Source organism: Triticum aestivum, chromosome 6D (assembly GCF_018294505.1).
Source record: "Triticum aestivum cultivar Chinese Spring chromosome 6D, IWGSC CS RefSeq v2.1, whole genome shotgun sequence".
Lineage (NCBI taxonomy): Eukaryota > Viridiplantae > Streptophyta > Magnoliopsida > Poales > Poaceae > Triticum > Triticum aestivum.
In genome coordinates, this window is record NC_057811.1 from 52,731,835 (window position 1) to 52,749,280 (window position 17,446).

A 17,446-nucleotide genomic window follows, 5' to 3' on the forward strand; every position below is an offset into this window, starting at 1 on the left:
TTGGAACAGATGACACAATGGGCCCTCGAGATCTGGTGGGGGATTGCTGAAATATGGGATGGGCTTTAGGCCCATCTATCAATTTCTAAAAATCTCTAAGGGCCCATGTGGGTTATTGATAACCCACAAGTATAGGGGATCGCAACAGTTTTTGAGGGTAGAGTATTCAACCCAAATTTATTGATTCGACACAAGGGGAGCCAAAGAATATTCTCAAGTATTAGTAGTTGAGTTGTCAATTCAACCACACCTGGATAACTTAATATCTCCAGCAAAGTAATATGATAGTAGTGGTAACGGTAACAAAAGTAACGGTAGCAAAAGTAATATTTTTGGTGTTTTGTAGTGATTGTAACAGTAGCAACGGAAAAGTAAAATAAGCGAAGAACAATATGTGAAAAGCTCGTAGGCATTGGATCGGTGATGGAAAATTATGCCGGATGCGGTTCATCATGTAACAATCATAACATAGGGTGACACAAAACTAGCTCCAATTCATCAATATAATGTAGGCATGTATTCCGAATATAGTCATACGTGCTTATGGAAAAGAACTTGCATGACATCTTTTGTCCTACCCTCCCGTGCCAGCGGGGTCCTAATGGAAACTAAGGGATATTAAGGCCTTCTTTTAATAGAGTACCGGAACAAAGCATTAGCACATAGTGAATACATGAACTCCTCAAACTATGGTCATCACCGGGAGTGGTCCCGATTATTGTCACTTCGGGGTTGCCGGATCATAACACATAGTAGGTGACTATAGACTTGCAAGATAGGATCAAGAACTCACATATATTCATGAAAACATAATAGGTTCAGATCTGAAATCATGGCACTCGGGCCCTAGTGACAAGCATTAAGCATAGCAAAGTCAATCTCAGAACATAGTGGATACTAGGGATCAAACCCTAACAAAACTAACTCGATTACATGATAGATCTCATCCAACCCATCACCGTCCAGCAAGCCTATGATGAAATTACTCACGCACGGTGGTGAGCATCATGAAATTGGTGATGGAGGATGGTTGATGATGACGACGGCGACGAATCCCCCTCTCCGGAGCCCCGAACGGACTCCAGATCAGCCCTCCCGAGAGGTTTAGGGCTTGGCGGCGGCTCCGTATCGTAAAACGCGATGAATTCTTCTCTCTGGTTTTTTTCTCCCCGAAAGCAAATATATAGAGTTGGAGTTGAGGTCGGAGGAGCTCTAGGGGGCCCACGAGGTAGGGGGCGCGCCCTAGGGGGGAGGGCGCGCCCTCCACCCTCGTGGCCAGGGTGTGGGCCCCCTGGTCTTCATCTTTTGCAAGGATTTTTTATTATTTCCAAATAGACGTTCCGTGGAGTTTCAGGTCATTCCGAGAACTTTTGTTTCTGCACATAAATAACACCATGAAAAGTCTGCTGAAAACAGCGTCAGTCCGGGTTAGTTCCATTCAAATCATGCAAGTTAGAGTCCAAAACAAGGGCAAAAGTGTTTGGAAAAGTAGATACGACGGAGACGTATCAGTTACATGGCACTAGGTGTAGTGGGAAGTTTAGTTCCACCCCGGAAGTGGAAGAGGAGTTGGACCTCCTTATAAGGGATTCTCTTCTACATACTATTGGAGCTTGAGAAGAGATGAGGCCCTCGCGCACTCCTCCTCCGCCGCCCGCCTCGCCACGCCACGCCTCGTCACGACGCGCCGCGGCGCGCGTGAGCCGAGCCGAGCTCACACCTACGCGCTTATTTTTGCCAGTCGCTAACGGAGAGTTTCCGACAGCTGGGCCACGGTCTGAGACGTCGGATCGTTGGCTGTCATGGACGTGGGTCGAGCCCATGTCTCTCCACGCAGTGTACGGTGTCTCCGAACCCTAGCTGCCTTGATCAGATCGCATCGCATCTGCTCCACGCGCACGCCCACTGTCGTTCCGTTGCTGCTGCTACCGCCGGTGACTCCATCCCGTCCGCCGCGTACACGGTCGACGGGAGAGCAGGTCTCCGAAACCCCGTCTCTCCGATTCCTGTACGGGAGAGAGGCGAATAGGTTTTTGGGAAGCGACTGCTCGTCGTTCGTCTACGTCCGCGTTGTCCTCGTCATCACCATGTCCACCGACGCCGAACGTGCCGCCGCCGAGAAAGCTGAAGCCGACAAGAAGGCCGCCGAGGACGCTGCTGCTGCCACCACCGCCGCGGCGTCTGCATGGCCCACTGGAGGGTATAACGCGTTTATCCCGCTCCTGTTTATTTTCGTATTAACAGTACTAGTAGTATGTGTAAGTACGTCATCAATTCAGTCAATGCCATGCTAGTGATTTATCTATGGATTAAATTAGTCGAAAAATTGCCTATTTACTCAGCAATAGGTCCCTGCACTTCCGTTGACGAGTATTTTGTCAGCATCTCGATGCGGAGGTACAACTTCTAGCTGATCTTCGTCATGTTTTACATTGTTTCTCGGTACTTTTTACTGCAATGTGGAGGTCAGATTCTAGCTGATATATCTTCATGCTTTACCTTGTTTACCAGTGTCCCAATGTGGACGTAAAGATTATAGCTGATATATCTTCATGTTTTACCGTGTTTACCAATGTCCCAAATTTTTGTTTCGTCTTTGCTTTGAATTAGTTTTCTCTTACTTTGACTGAGTAGGACATTTATTTGAAATACTAAATTGTGGTGTCGCTACCTCTAAGGACCACTGAATCACGTTGTCGTGCGGGCGCCTTGATCTCGCATGCGGCTGTTTAAAGCCCCAGGGGCCAACCTCGCTCGAGCGTTGCCGACCAGCTCTCTTTTGCACAGAGAAAATGGTTGGATATATGTGCCTCCTCCATCTCTTATTCCCTGAAACGTAATTTGATGACTCATTGATGTCACACTCGCTTAGGATTAAACTGCACAGGTTAGATAGACATTTTGCCCTGTGTTTAATTACTACATGCACTGCACACTGTTCCATGTATATATTGGCTTCCCTATAGATACCTCTGTTGGTGAAAAGTTTTGACTTTCGAGTTTTGTCAGACGTGAGTTGCAGCAATTTTCAGTTACTTTTCTATGCCTGCCATTCATCTCTGAACCGTTGTGATGGAGATTGTAATACTGTGTTTAGAATATGTCAGTCCATATGCGAGATCTTATTTTCAACTTGGCAACCATGATTATAAATTAGTCATCTATACTTTACAAGCATATGAGATATGTGTAATTAATGTGCTGCATTAGAACTTCCATTGGGGAATTGCATAATAAGATCTTATAAACCCATCTTGTCATACACATTTTTCTGAATGGCAGATGTAAGTGCCAGGTAGCTAGCTTTGCACTAGGTTGATGTGAATATTTACTCTTGTTTTGCACTGGTACTGAAACTTGGCAGTTCATAAGGATTGGCAGCACGGACTGGAGACTCGTCCGAACCATCGTGGACACACCAAGGCAGGGGCTGCATGCTGCCAAGGCCGAGGCGGCTACCAAGAAGACTCGGCTCGGTGTAGTGACCGAGGAGGCACAGCGTATGCTCTTCTAATCAGTATGATGATTTGCATATGTAACAGTGCTACTCTCAATGGATTTGCTAACAATCTTCAGATTTCGAAATCAATAACTTCCGAACGTCCAACTTTTACGCTCTCGCCCCGAACGACCTTTTGATCATAGGATGTTAGCACTGATCCTAAAGCATGTTAAAGCAGAGGTCCACGGCTACGTCAGCTAGTGAAATCGTTCGGTAAAAGTGATCCTCATCCCGAACGAATGCTTCCTCCCCTGCCACACGCTCTCTTCATCCTTATCCTTTCATCCCACACACACTGACCCAGCCACCGCAGACGGTGAGCGGAGCCGCGGAGGCCGACCGCCGCAGCTGGCTGCGATACTCGCCGGCGCCGAGCACCAGGCCGGCGTGCTCCGGGTCCGAGCCGAGCGTCTCCATCTGCTGTCGTGGGCGGAGGCCGAGGGGCGAGTGACGCGGCGGTCGCCGAGGCCGCCGCCATCTGCGCGCTAATCGCCGTCGCCGAGCTGACCGTCCCCGACGCCATCGGAGTCCGCCATCGCTCCGAGCTGCGTCTCCTCCGCCGCGCACCTTCGCACCCGTCGTGACGGCGCGGCTGGAGGCGACGGCGCCGTCCAGCACCTTGGCGCCCTCCTCCTCATGAGCGACGGAACCCTCCTCGTCGTCTCCTCCGGCTTATCGGACGCCGGGGAATTTGTCTGTTGCGCGGCCGCCAGGAGGCGAGGGTGCCATCCTACACCGCGGCACCCTCCGCCGTCATGTCTCTCCTAGCACGGTGACCAGGCGATGCCCATGGGCGACGGGACCCTCCTGCTCGTCTTCTACGGGCGCTGCGGTTGCCGGGAATTCTAGGCCGGAGGCCGTCATGCACTATTTTTTGCTATCGCTGCTATGTGTCGCTACTGTCAGGTAGTGAGACGCCTGCAGGTATTCAGGTGTCTTCCTGTTCTCCTTCTTCTCTTCATTTTTTTTTGTGAAAGGGGCTATGTTAGGTGCAAATGATGGCAATTTTTGGTTGATGCTCATATTCATTTATAGTCTATTTTAGGTGCAGATGGTGACAGAGCTATTTAGGTGCAGAAGATGGCAAATTTGAGTAGAACTTGACATTTTTTGTGCAGAACATAGCAAATTATCAAACAACTTTTATTAGATTTTCCATTCCTACTATTTAGTGTACTTAGATTCTTGACTCACTTGAGTTGATGTTGAGTAGAACATCGCAATTCTGTTAAAAATATCATAGGTGGCAAATTGAGTACAATGTGACATTTATTTTCATTCTCTACAATGGATCATGGCAATCCACACACCATGGCAATTTTTTCTCTTTTTTTGCCATGGCAAATTTGACACTATTATTGCCATGGCATTTTCACTTTTAATGACATGGCAAATTTTAATTTATTTTGCCATGGTCCATGTGATATATTTGCCATGTCAATATAGTTAAGTTTGCCATGGCAAGTTCCACGTGTTTTTTGCCATGGCAAATTAAGATGTGTTATTACGGGGTGTTTTGCCGTTAAAAACAAACAATTTTTTTTGGAAGTTTCTAAAACATGGCAATCTTGCCATCCTTAAAATAGTTTGCCACCATTTTCTTCAAATGTATGCTAGATTTTATTTCTCTAAACGACAAACTTATTATATGGACCATGGCAAGTTTAATATAGCCTGATGCATGAAATGAATCTGTAGATGCACTCGTGCTAGCTGCCATTGGAACATGGCAAATTTGTAGATAATGTCGAAGATGGAAAACTTGAGTAGAATATGACTTTTTTTTTTGTGCACAACATGGCAAATTATCAAACAAGTTTTAGTAGATTTCCCATTCCTACTATTTAGTGTACTTAGATTCCTGACTCACTTGAGTTGATGCTGAGTAGAACATGACAATTTTTTTCAAAATGTCATAGGTGGCAAACTGACTAGAACGTGACATTTGTTTTCATTCTCTACCATGGCAAATTTATTTTGATGGATCATGGCAACTTTTTTACTCCATTTTTTTTGCCATGGCAAATTTAATTCCATTTATGCCATGGAAAAATTCTTTAATTAACATGTTCACAAACATGCAAACTTGCCATGGCAAAGTTGTAGGTGTTCAAAACCATGGCAAACTTTGCCATGACAACTTAAGGTGTTAAAATACATGCCATGATCTTGTAGATGTTCAAAAATTTAGGAAACTTGCCATGGCATTTTAAAATGTTCAAAAACATGGCAACCTTTAATATGTGCAAAAACATAGTAAGTTCTTTTAATTAACTTTGTTCAAAAACATGACAAACTTCTTTAAATAACTTGTTGAAAAACATGCAAACTTGCCATGGCAACTAAAGATGTTCAAAAACATGGCAACATTATAGATGTTTAAAAACATTTGCAAACTTGCCATGGCAATGTAAGATGTCAAAAACATTTGCAAACTTGCCATGGCAAAGTTAATATGTGCAAAAACATGGCAACGTTTTTTTTAATTAAGTTTGTACAAACACATGGCAAACTTCTTTCACTAAGATGTTCAAAAAATATAGCAAACTTGCCATGGCAACAAAAGATGTTCAAAAATATGGTAACCTAAGATGTACAAAAACTTGGCAAACTTGCCACGGCAACTTCTTCCTTTTTTGTGAACTTCGTAGTGTTGGCAACTTTTTGTATTGTAAAGATGCAGATTTGCTATGACTTCTTCCTTTTTACGCCATTTATGAAAACATAAACTTGAACATGGCAATTTCTTTAATAGAATGGCAAAAGACCATGGAAATTTTGCCGTGCAGAAGTCTAGTAGTTCATTAGTTTACAGAAAAACTATTGCTAAAAAAAGGTACAGAAAAACTGGGCGTTTTTACTAGTCATAACTTAACATGGGCCTTTTTTCACAGAAAAAAGGCCTGTAGGGCCCGGTGGATGGGGCGTTCGCGCTGGTTCGTTCTTCTCCCGAACGAAATCGTTCGGTCGATGCCCCTGCCCTCCCGAACGAGTCGTTCGGGCCGGGGTGTCTACAGCCCGAACGTCCGGTACTTATCGGCGTCCTCAGATTTTCGCATTTGCTGACAATAGCTTATATATATGGTATATGTGTCTTGGAATCTTGGTAGTGATTTAGTGGTTCTTCCTGTTAAGTTGTGCATATGAGGTACAACTCTTTCTCCACCTGGGCCTTACAGGTCATAATACCTTTACAAGTACCATGCTAATAAAAAATTCTTGATTAAGTCTATTATTTTTTCCGTTGCACTATACTTTATTTTAATTCCATTGCTCTCCATTATTTTGGTATCAAGGTCTAAAAATGCATGTTCTAGTACAATATTTGTTTTTTCGAATGCTGTCTTTTTTGCTAATAAATATATGGTCCAATCTGGATTCAAAATCTAAGAAATTTATGGCCTTGCGTAAATAGTTGCAGTTACACTATGATGGATTGTGTCTACTTTTCTTGAATGGAAAACAGAGAAGCCGAGATTCAGTCATTAGTCGATACAACAATGTCCTCCGTGAAATTGTGATTCGGGCGAGCCTAGCTTAGCTTGGGACCACTGGAGATTGTGTGGTGCAAGGGAGACAGACTCCAACGGATATTGTGTCGTGCTCAATGACAGCAACAACATGGATAGTGAGGTCATTGCCCTACATGATTGCCCTGTTTCCAATCTGTTGGGTAGTCCTATTTGGTTGATTGTATCTATAGTATGTTGAAAGCAGATGTAACCTCGTTGATTTTCACATTAGAGGCCTCTTCAGTATATCTGATCTTCTGTACGAGGAGCCTACAGTTTGTAATGTTCTATTTCTTTTGTGAAACCCCCACAACCTGTCTATGAACCATATGCATTAGACATTCCCACATGTATTAATTCTTTTTTTGAAAGGAATGCTAAAATTCTTATGTTCAACTATAATTTAAAATATCCAGTCCTTTCAGCACGGTCAAGTTTATACTTATTGGTGGACACGTGTGTTGCACATGTGTGTGGTTGGCAACGATGATCGCACTGATGGCGACGGTGAGGAGGCCAGATTCCGGAGCCTAATGTGAACCGTCAGCTGTGGAGAGTGCCCAGTGCCTACAATGACGGGGAGGCCGGAGGTGGAGGAGAGGCCGAGAAGGCCGAAGGCGGAGGGGAGGGGAGGGAGAGGCCGAGGGATCCGGCCGGAGGGGAGGGGAGTGATATGAGATAGTGGGAGAGCCGAAGAGTGCCGCCGCCGGAGCCGAACCTGCAATCGCTTGCCACCCTTGCCTTCAGTAGTTCAGCTAGGTTAGGAAATGGGGATTCATTTGGAATCGAAGGAGGGAGCGGCACGAAGACAAGGTGATCGTCTGGCGGCTGCTTGTGCGCCTAACCAAACACCCATTCGGTTTGGTTTTTTTTTTTGAGACAATTCGGTTTGGTGTGTGGCCACTGTTGCCTGCTGTGGGTGCAGTTTGGGTTGGACTTACTATCGTGGGCCAAATGTCAATGGACCGAGCCCAAAAAATAGTGCAAAATAAATTACAAATGAAATATAATATTTTAAAAAAATCATCACCATAGAAATGATACCATTTAAAAAATATTCTCAAAATTTTAAAAAACACTTTCTCAAAGTAAAAAATTCGTGTTTTTATAAAGAAAAAAATATTGATAAAAATTGCATTTTTCGTATAAAATGAAAGTGCGGAGCTGAAACAGGTAATTACGAACATTTTTAGGCTACGTCCAAATTTTATCGTACAAAAAGAATACTCGGTGTAACCTTATTTATGAGGTTTGCAAAAATTGGATTAAAAATATTGCATAATGGCACGTAGAGTTGGTTATATTTCATTTTTCGCTCGGTGCAACGTACGGGCATTTGTACTAGTCTCTCCCTAATAATAAAGCACGGATTGACTCGGTGGGTTCACCTTCATAATACGCTTCTTTCTATAAAATTATGCTTTCAGTTTTTTTCACCTATATTATTTTTTACATTTGAGGTGGTACTATTACTTCTTACCATCGAAAACTTAGTGCGGTACTGTCCAAACGAAAACTGATACGCCACAACCAGCTAGCGTGGGCTCAGCCCATCAAACAAACCAACCAAACGCAGTCCTGATGGGCCTCTACAGGAGGAAAAAATTAATGGCCTGGTGGGGATCGAACCCAGGACGTTTCTTTTCATCTCTTGGCCTACAACCAACCACGCTCCACTGGGCCCAGGAGGAGGAGCTCAGGGCATCTACACTGCCAAGCGCTTGAACAGGCGCTTATCAGCAAATAAAAAAATAGATTTTGATTTAGCATCTGTATTATAGTCTCTGCCTCCAACGCAAGCAGCGAAGTCCAGGCGCTACACGAGTAAAAAAAAAGAATAGAACGATGGCTAGCGTGGGAGGAAAAAGGGATGGAGCGCCCAGGGAAAGCTTTTGCATCGACGCTAATAACTTTCCTGGATTCAAGTGGGATTTGTACGTAACTGCCAGGAAATTAACCCTGGCGTCCGTGCTAAGAGCCCGTGTTGTACATGCCCTCATAGGAGGAAACAACAAAGTTAGCTGGCAGGTGGTCACCTCTCCCGTCGATCGCGGCGGCCTGGGCATCCCGGACATGGCCAGGTTCGCCGCGGCCCTGCGGCTTCGATGGCTCTGGCTCGCCTGGAAGTGCCCTGACAGACCATGGGTGGGATCGGGCACACCGTGCGACGACACAGATCGCGCCCTGTTCGCGGGGGCAACGGTAGTCACCATCAGAAGCGGCGAGCAGACGACCTTCTGGCACTGCAACTGGATTGGCGGCCGCCCCCTCAAGCAATCCTTCCCGGACCTCTTCAACCACTCCATCCGCAAGCACCGGACGGTGGCAGCAGCGCTCCACGAGGACAAATGGATCCATGACCTGCGACATGGCAACACCACCAACATCCTGCCGCAATTCGTTCAGCTGCTCAGGCTCATCAGAGCGGCGCGCATCACGCTCGATGGGGCCATGCGCGACGAAATCTGTTGGACGGCGGGCGGCGCCGAGTACTCCGCGCGCGCGGCCTACGCCATGCAGTTTTCTAGCCAACCGCGCTCTGAGCTCAAAAACCTCATCTGGAAGACCTGGGCAACGGGGCAAGTGAAGTTCTTCTGCTGGCTCCTGCACCACAACCGGCTATGCTGCAATGATCGGCTGCAGAGACGGGGCTGGGAAAACGCCTACTTCTGGCAGCTCTGCAATCGGAACCTCGAGACGTCGGTGCACCTCTTCTGGGAGTGCACGATGGCCAGAGAGGTTTGGCAACGTGCAGCGGCATGGAAGGGATGTGCCGCCCTGTGCCCTGCGGGCTGGTCACCGCCCAGTTCGACCATGGAGGTGGTGGCCATGATCGCAAACAAGACGGAGCCGGGCCACAGGAGAGGGATACTGTCGCTAACCGCCCTAATCTCTTGGCGCATTTGGCTGGAGCGAAACTGCTGCACCTTCAAGAACAAGCAGCCAAGCGCCAGCGACATCATCGGCTCTATCAGATGCGACCTGGAACAATGGCGCCTTGCCGGCGCAGCCTGTTTGGAGACCCCTTTCGGGGACCAAACGTGAGATATAAGTTTTTTGATCTTCAGGCTAGCTTTTGGGCTTCTCCAGTTGCTAGCTCAAATTTTTTGTTTTCAACTCTCTGCTACTGATCGCGTTCTCGATCAGTTAGAACTTTTTGTATTCTCCTCTCTGCTAAATCAATGAACGGATCCGCTAAAAATCAGTCGATTGAGACTTGGCGAAGTCTCAGTCGATTGCTCAGCTGTCCGATGTTGAGCAGCGTGTAGATTCGCGCTGAGGCTGGTTGTCCCTTGTTTCGGCCTGTGTAAGGCGTGGACCGGCCCATTTTCCTTTTCTTCTTGTGGAACCGCGATCCCGCGCGAGCGTTTGCTTTTTTTAATGGGCTGGGCTGTTTTTCCATGCGGGCTTTTTTTTTGCTGTTTTGTTTTTTTAGAAGTGGAAGCGGCCGCCCCCATGGTGATTAAGAAGAGGTGAACGGGCAGTCAGAGCTCAATCCACATCGTCTCTCTCCATTCCTCAATATCAAATCAAAAGACGAACCAGAGGACGAGAGAGGGGAATGGCCGGCGCTGCTGATGCAGTGAGTGGCAAATTTGGCAAATTTGACCTATAGTTGAAATCAAATCACAGAATGAACTGTCCATGAAACTATTTCACACGGCTGACCCTTGGCGCCTAACTCTCAGGCGCTGCACTAGTGCAACGCCCAGGAGCCAGGCGCTACACTGTGTAGTGTGGCGCCTAGCTCTCAGGCGCTGCACGCTGACTTGGGCACATATGAGTGCGACGCTGGCCGTGTAGCACCTATCTGTGAGGCGTTACACAGTAGGGTGTGGCGCCGGCGTGGCGGGCGCTACACAAAAGGGTCAGGGGAGTGAAATAGTTTCAAGGACAGTTCATTCTGTGAACTGATTTCAACTATAGGTCAAAATTGTCAAATTTGCCGCAGTGGGTTCCCCCCTAATTTTTCTTCTCCATCCTTCTTTCTGTCTTGTTTTTGCTGATGCTACACCGTAGATCTGTAGGGGATTGGGGTCCTTCTTTCTGTCTTGTTTTTGCTGATGCTACACCGTAGATCTGTAGGGGATTGGGGGGGGGGGGGGTTAGTTTTGTTAGTGGATCGAGTGTAGATTAGTAGATTCAAGTCTACGATGGACTCCAGAATTTATAGGCATTTTTTTGTATCCTTACTTGTTCAAGCAATCAACAGATTGGAGGATTGATTTTGGAGGTGGTAGTTTGTACGAACAAGTTCAAGTTGTATTTTTGTAGTGTCTCAAAGGGGGCGGCCAGAGTAAGCGGCTGCTAGGCCTTTTTTTTAGGTGGTGCAGACCTAACGCCAAGTTAACCTCACTTTTTAGTCTTTTTAATTTCAATTTTTTTGTTAGCTTCCTAGTCTGAAAATAGATTTTAGTCCAGGGGCTTGTTGTGAGTCAGCAACATGAGGTCCTCGCCCAAGCTAAGTTCATGTCTGCTGCAATGTAGGAATGTGTTACTGTGCCCATGTATCCAGTAGAGTAGATAGGATTTTTGTATGTCCATAATTCCCCCGCAAGATGAGGTACCGTTCTTTTTCTTTTTGTATTAAATATCTGATTAGTAGTTTGAAGCAGAGAATTGCGTCCATAGTTTATATTTTTTTATGTTTTTTTTTGCATGTTGAATGCACAATAGTGTCTCTCGCTTAATGAATGATATGCACACTCGTGCGTATTCGAGAAAAAAATAGTGTCCCTCGCTCAGGCACGTCGATCGGCAATGTCGGTGTGGCAGATCATACTGCCGAAGTTCTTGTTGGTGATATACCTCATATCTGAAGAGATTAGGGTAGTTGTTTGTGTGGATCAAGCAAAGTTTAATAGCTTCAACTCTATAGTCAACTCTAGGATTTTTTAGTTATTTTCTCGTGTCCTTATTGTTCAAGCAGCCAATAGATTTGGAGGTGTTTTTGTGTGTTTTTTCATGCAGTTGTAAGGTGCTGGAGAGTGTGGCAGATCATACTGTTTTTGTGTGTTTAAGTTCAGTTAGGTTCAGTTAGTCTGGTTCTTTTTCTGCTTCTTCATATGTAAAGCCAAGTAAATTGTACTTCTTTAGTCTGAACCAAGTAAATTGTACTTCTTTAGTCTGAAGTTCAGTTAGGTTCAGTAAGGTGCTGGAGATGTACATGCATGCATATTCATTTTTGTACACTTTTCTTTTTTTGCAAAATAAATTGCATTGGATACTAAATTTGTTAACAATACATGAACTATTATAGCCAAGTAGCTATAATAGTGATTAGTATCTTTTTTGTTTTTTTACTGGAAGTAGTACTAGTAGCACCACCATTTTTCTATGTAGGTACATTTAGTTCAGAGGTTAGACTCATGACCATCACATGAGTATTTTCTGATCTGTCGAGTAGCAAAAAATGAAATATCTTAGCCTAGATTAGCATCGTTTCTGAATTAATTTAGTCATAAAAATGTATTAAAAAGCAAGATTTTTGTCATTTTTGGGGGGCAGGATTTAATTTCAGGAACCTGAACGGACCCTGTGTGAAGCTATTCGAAACTACTTTTTGTTTGTAATTCCTTTTTTTTCCAGAAGAGCGTAATAGTAACCACATGTACAGCAATACTTTCGTTTCTTCTCTTTCCTGAAACTGAAACTACTAGTCTTTTTACAGCATAAGTACTTTTGTTTTGGTTGTACCATCGGGTAAGCATGGTTTTTGGGCTTTTTTTGCAGTCATTAAGCTGCATGAATATATTGTGAAATATATATATATGTTTCTGAGGTGAAAGAATGACACTATAAAGTGTTATTTTTAGTGAGTTACCCATTCTAATTTTTTTTGCTTCCTTTTTTGATGTGTACAGGGGGTTTGTGGAGTTTGTTTCAACCATTGCAAGTATGAGAACAAGGGAAGCGGTTTCAGCATGCTTCCATGGGAGGAGTTCAAGAATGCAGGGGTAACTCACTCCTAACTTTTTGTACTAATGTCATCACAATACTCACAACTTTTTGTCGTGACATCACTCCTAACTTTTTTGTTTTTTTTTGTTCAAATCAGGTTGTGCCTTGCAATGAAAGGGCCTGTTTCAACAATGCGACAGGATAGAAGGTGACGTTTGTGGCAAACCAACGGGCATACACTGTAAAGTGTTACAAGGGTCGCAGAAAGAGCGCTATGTATGGGAGAGGTTGGAGGAAGTTCTATGAAGACAACAATCTGGGCAAGGGTCAGATGGTGGTGTTCTACCTGGATGAACCTTCGCCTACGGCATCTATTTTGTGGTTCCAGGTGGGCAACGGCTCTGAAGATGAACAGCCTATGGAAGAGGGTGATCCCATTGAAGATTCAGATTCAGGTAATGAGGATGGAGAAGCTTCAAGCGATGATGGTGAAGGCATTGTTCGCACTAGGGGGGGCTTTTGCTTAATGAGACAGAGGATGTTCAGCTACAAGGGCTGCTGCCTCTCAGTGATGGTTTCATCAGGTTTGCTTTTGTTCACCGCCTCACAAGGACTGACATTCGCTTGGGCATGATGGTATGTATCTTTTTGTCTTCGTTTTTTTTTGTATGTGTATGCTACAGGCATATATATGTGAACACACAATGCAAATATGATTCCTTGAAAGAGAAGGGGCGGGGGTAATATGGATTCTGAACCAAAAATATAAAAAAAATTGTATTAGTTTTTAGTATCTGCAAGCATGTTTTGAACATGTATTCATGCTAAGTTTTTTTTCCAGTACGCTCTTTTCCAAGCAAAAAAATCTGAATTGTGTTTTTTACCCGTTTTTTAAATTATTCAAAGACCAAAGAAAGTTTGATTGTTTTGATATAAACACTCATATTTTTTCGTGTCTGTTTGTGTTTTTTTTTGATAGAAAATACCCAAGAAAGTTGCTGCTGCCACGCCGTTTGAAGAACAGGGGTTTGTTGGTATTTCTGTGGATGGTCGGAGATTCAAAAAAATCTCATACAAAACTGCTGATGATGGCCACATTGTGTTTGGCAGCAAGAAGTGGAAAGACTTCGCAGCTAGCAGAGGACTCAAAGTCAACACAGCTGTTCTTATTGGCTTCAAGAGCAGCGAGAGGGATGATGTCCATGTCCTGGTTATCTCGAAGAAGCTTGGCTAGGCAGCAGCCACATCAACTGATGACAAGCAGAGCTGCGTCTATAATACTCATCTTTTGGGTATTCTATATATTTCTGTGTCGAAGTCTGTATGACGAACATTTTTTCATTTTTATGCCATGTTGAACCTGTCAGTGTAGTTTGCGTTTCCTATGTGTCCACCGAACAATGCGGCTTGAATAATATATGATGGGAACTTTTTTCTACATTATATTCAAGTGTTTCACCTAAGTTTTTTTGTTGATTTTTTCAGTAACCATACATATACTTTTTAATTTATGTGTACATGCTTTTTTTTAAATGTCAAAATGTGTGCTACTGTATTCGTTTCAAGGACAGCAGACTTCCTCTATACATGTCAATTTTTTTCCATGCTATCCAACCAGCTTATGTGTTTTTAATTGTGGTGTCGAGGAACACGCTCCTTACACACAAACGAATGGAGAATGTGGACGATGAAACTTTATTGATTTTTTTAAGCCTGTCGTGATCTAATTTTGCTTGCATGTTTTTTTTCTAAAATGATTACTGGGGGCAATTACATGTTTTTTTGTCGCAACTAGGGGGGGGGGGGGACCTTTGTTTTGTTGGAGGGGGCGGCGTCAAAAGACATGGCCCCCAATTTACATGTTCCGCACTAGGGGGCACGTAAAATTGCATGTCTTTTCTACATTGGTCGCAACTAGGGGAGGGGACATTTGTTTTCTTGGTCGCAACGCGGGGAGTAGGGGGGGGGCACCTTTTTGTTTGGTCGGAGGGGGAGCCGTCGAGAGACACGGGGGCCCATTTTGCATATCCCACACTAGGCACGTAACTGCATGTCTTCTCTAACTTGGTCGCAACTCGACTACCCTATGTTTTTGTCGAATGGGGCGGCGTCGAGAGACATGGGGCCCAGTTGCATGTCCCACACCAGGCATGCAACTGCATGTCTTCTAGCTTGGTCGCAACTAGAGGGCATTTTTTGTCTTTGTCAGTGGGCGCGGCGTCGAGAGACATGGGGCCCCAGTTGCATCTCCCACACTAGGCACGCAACTGCATGCCTTCTAGCTGGGTTGCAACTTGACTTCCATTTTTGTTGCTTGCCGGAGGGGTGGCTTCTAGTTTTCTGGTCCCAACTCGGGGAGGGGGGGGTACCCAATTTTTTGTCGAATAGGGCGGCGTCAACAGACATGGGGCCCAGTTGCATGTCCCACACCAGGCACGCAACTGCATGTCTTCTAGCTTGGTCGCAACTGGAGGGATTTTGTCTTGTCGATGGGCGCGGCGTCGAGAGACATGGGGCGGGCCAGTTACATGTCCCACACCAGGCACGCAATTGCATGTCTTCTAGCTTGGTCGCAACTCGACTTCCATTTTTGTTGTTTGCCGGAGGGGCGGCTTCTTGTTTTTTGGTCGCAACACGGGGATGGGGGGGGGGGTACTCGGAGCGGCGTAAAGAGACATGGGGCCCAGTTGCATGTCCCACACTAGGCACACAACTGCATGTCTTCTAGCTGGGTTGCAACTTGACTTCCATTTTTGTTGGTTGCCGGAGGGGCGGCTTCTAGTTTTCTGGTCCCAACTCGGGGAGGGGGGAAGGTACCTTTTGTTTTGTCGAATGGGACGGCGCCAACGGACATGGGCCCAGTTGCATGTCCCACACCAGGCATGCAACTGCTTGTCTTCTAGCTTGGTCGCAACTAGAGGGCTTTTGTCTTGTCAGTGGCCGCGGCGTCGAGAGACATGGGGGGCCCAGTTGCATGTCCCAGACCAGGCACGCAATTGCATGTCTTTTAGCTTGGTCGCAACTAGAGAGGATTTTTTCTTGTCGGAAGGGCGCGACGTCGAGAGACATGGGTGCCCAGTTGCATCTCCCACACTAGGCACACAACTGCATGCCTTCTAGCTGGGTTGCAACTTGACTTCCTTTTTTTTTGGTTGCTGGAGGGGCGGCTTCTAGTTTTCGGATCCCAACTCGGGGAGGGGGGCAGGTACCCAATTTTTTGTTGAATGGGGCGGCGTCAACAGACATGGGGCCCAGTTGCATGTCCCACACCAGGCACGCAATTGCATGTCTTCTAGCTTGGTCGCAACTAGAGGGCTTTTGTCTTGTCGATGGGCGCGGCGTCGAGAGACATGGGGGGCCCAGTTACATGTCCCACACCACGCACGCAATTGCATGTCTTCTAGCTCGGTCGCAACTCGACTTCCATTTTTGTTGTTTGCCGGAGGGGCGGCTTCTTGTTTTTTGGTCGCAACTCGGGGATGGGGGGGCGGGTACCCGGAGCGGCGTCAAGAGACATGGGGCCCAGTTGCATGTCCCACACTAGGCACGCAACTGCATGTCTTCTAGCTGGGTTGCAACTTGACTTCCATTTTTTGTTGGTTGCCGGAGGGGCGGCTTCTAGTTCTCTGGTCCCAACTCGGGGAGGGGAGCAGGTACCCAATTTTTTGTCGAATGGGGCGACGTTAACAGACATGGGGCCCAGTTGCATGTCCCACACCAGACACGCAACTGCATGTCTTCTAGCTTGGTCGCAACTAGGGGGCTTTTGTCTTGTCGATGGGCGCGGCATCGAGAGACATGGAGCCCGAGTTGCATCTCCCACACCAGGCACGCAACTGCATGTCTTCTAGCTTGGTCGCAACTTGACTTTTCCATTTTTTTTATGCTTTGTCGGAGGGGGGGCTTCTAGTTTTCTGGTCCCAACTCGGGGAGGGGGGGTACCCAATGTTTTGTCGAATGGGGCGGCGTCAAGAGACATGGGGCCCAGTTGCATGTCCCACACCAGGCACCCAACTGCTTGTCTTCTAGCTTGGTCGCAAATAAAGGGCTTTTGTCTTATCGGTGGGCGCGGCATCGAGAGACATGGGGGGCCCAGTTGCATGTCCCAGACCAGGCACGCAATTGCATGTCTTTTAGCTTGGTCGCAACTAGAGGGATATTTTCTTGTCGGAAGGGCACAACGTCGAGAGACATGGGTCCCAGTTGCATCTCCCACACTAGGCACACAACGGCATGCCTTCTAGCTGGGTTGCAACTTGACTTCCAATTTTTGTTGGTTGCCGGAGGGGCGGCTTCTAGTTTTCTGGTCCCGACTCGGGGAGGGGGCAGGTACCCAATTTTTTGTCGAATGGGGCGGCGTCAACAGACATGGGGCCCAGTTGCATGTCCCACACCAGGCACGCAACTGCATGTCTTCTAGCTTGGTCGCAACTAGAGGGCTTTTGTCTTGTCGATGGGCGCGGCGTCGAGAGACTTGGGGGGCCTAGTTACATGTCCCACACCAGGCACACAATTGCATGTCTTCTAGCTT

At 46.1% G+C, this 17,446-nt stretch overlaps 2 long non-coding RNA genes across 4 annotated transcripts in view; both read left to right on the plus strand.

Annotated features, from left to right (window-relative positions):
- The window catches only part of LOC123141044 (uncharacterized), a 28,934-nt gene extending 26,253 nt beyond the window's left edge, over window positions 1–2,681 (plus strand). The window contains exons 5-6 of one of the 2 annotated variants that reach the window (XR_006470135.1): window positions 2,349–2,397; window positions 2,635–2,681. This is a non-coding gene — a long non-coding RNA (uncharacterized lncRNA). Of the gene's footprint in view, window positions 1–2,348; window positions 2,506–2,634 lie in introns of those variants that run through there. The other variant, XR_006470134.1, reaches the window with a different exon arrangement.
- A 977-nt stretch (window positions 2,682–3,658) lies between these two features.
- Window positions 3,659–7,416, plus strand: LOC123143475 (uncharacterized). 2 transcript variants are annotated; one of them, XR_006470861.1, is made up of 2 exons: window positions 3,659–4,434; window positions 6,397–7,416. It is a non-coding gene; the product is annotated as an uncharacterized lncRNA (long non-coding RNA). The 2 variants fall into 2 exon arrangements; XR_006470862.1 differs by having other exon boundaries at window positions 3,659–4,426.
- Window positions 7,417–17,446: the final 10,030 nt, after the last annotated feature.